This window comes from Rhipicephalus microplus, chromosome 7 (assembly GCF_043290135.1).
Source record: "Rhipicephalus microplus isolate Deutch F79 chromosome 7, USDA_Rmic, whole genome shotgun sequence".
Taxonomy (NCBI): Eukaryota; Metazoa; Arthropoda; class Arachnida; order Ixodida; family Ixodidae; genus Rhipicephalus; species Rhipicephalus microplus.
Window position 1 is genome coordinate 1,653,374 of NC_134706.1, and position 1,713 is coordinate 1,655,086.

General features: G+C 43.9%; 1 pseudogene; it reads right to left on the bottom strand.

Annotated features, from left to right (window-relative positions):
- Window positions 1–277: 277 nt before the first annotated feature.
- LOC142766798 (uncharacterized) lies at window positions 278–1,472 on the bottom strand (annotated as a pseudogene).
- Window positions 1,473–1,713: the final 241 nt, after the last annotated feature.

Genomic DNA, 1,713 nt, shown 5'->3' on the forward strand with positions numbered 1-1,713 from the left:
TCACTGCCTCTCTCAAAGCCTGCTTAGACTTCGGACCTAATGTCTTTATCAGCCTATTGTCTTTAACAAACCTCGACTGACGCGCCCCTATGGGCCACAGATCAAAAACTCTTAGCTGGTAGTTTGGTACCATGGAGAGCTGGTACCGCCCGCCGCCGTGATGATGAATGGATGGATGGATGTGGCAGTACCCTTTAGATCGGGCGGCGGCTAACGCTACCTAGCCATAGTACTTTGTGAACTAAGTATTAGATTTATCTTCTTTTTTCCTTTAAATAGTGAGGTTGAGGATTCGTACTTTGCAGTGAAGGGTTTAATTTTTACTCGTGCCTTGACTTTAGCCACCAATCAGATAACCTCCTTCTAGTTAAGTCTACCCGCTTAAAGTCTATTTTGCCCTCCCGGTCCCTAAACCCCAGTGCTTTGAAAAACTCTGCGCAATCATCCTGAACTATAGAGTGAAGCCCTTTACAGAACATAATCAAGTGCTCGGCAGTTTCTTCTTCCTCTCCACACGCACTGCATACTGTGTCTACCCCTTCGTATTTGGCCCGATATGTCTTCGTTCACAGTACTCCCGTCCTGGCCTCAAACAAGAGAAAACTACCCCGAGTATTATCATAGATCCTTTCCCTGGCAATTTCCTGCTTAAAAGTTCGATACATCTCTAGTGCGGACTTCTTAATCATGCCCATTCTCCACATGTCAGTCTCCGTTTCCTTCACTTTCTTCTTAACCGATAGTTCTCTTTGGTTTGGCCACCTGCTGTCTTCTAAGTATTTACTAATCAATTTCCTGGTTCGCTTCCTCCATTTTGCATCGACATTCTTCATGTGCAAGTAGCTGAAAACCTTCCTAGCCCAACGCTCCTCCCCCATTTCTCTAAATCGGTTCTCAAATTCTATCTTGCTGCTAGCTTCCCTGCCCTCAAATGATGTCCACCCCATATCACCTTGTACTCCCTGATTTGGTGTATTCCCGTGAGCTCCCAAAGCAAGCCTACCTATTCCACGTTGCTTAATTTCTAATGTTGCTTGAACTTCTGATCTCATGCACAAAACCGCATTGCCGAACGTGAGACCAGAAACCATGACCCCTTTCCATATTCCTCTCACAACATCATACCTATTGTAATTCCACAGTGCCCTGTTTTTCATGACTGCTGCATTCCTGTTACCTTTAGTCGTCACGTATATTTCGTGTTCCCTCAGATACTCGGTCCCATTGCTTATCCATACGCCCAGATATTTGTATTTATCTGTTATCTCTAGCGTGACCTCCTGTATTCTAAGCTCACTACCTTCGTTGTCATTGAAAATCATGACTGCTGATTTTTCCTTACTGAATCTAAAATCTAACCTATCTTCCTCATTACCGCAGATGTCCATCAATCTCTGTAAATCTTCCTTGTTGTTGGCCATTAGCACTACATCATCTGCGTACATTAATGCTGGTAGTGCCTGATCAATAAGTTTTCCTTGTTTGACTAAAGAGAGGTTGAAGCCCAGTCCACTTCCCTCTAATTTTGCCTCTAATCCTTGTAGGTACATCATGAATAATAAGGGTGACAGGGGGCATCCCTGCCTAAGCCCCCGTTTTACCTCTGCAGTCTTGGATACCTGTTTTTTCCACTTTATAACTACCTTGTTACCTTTATAGATACCCTTTAAAAGATTAGTGACTACATGTTCCACGCCTAGTGTGTCCAGTATT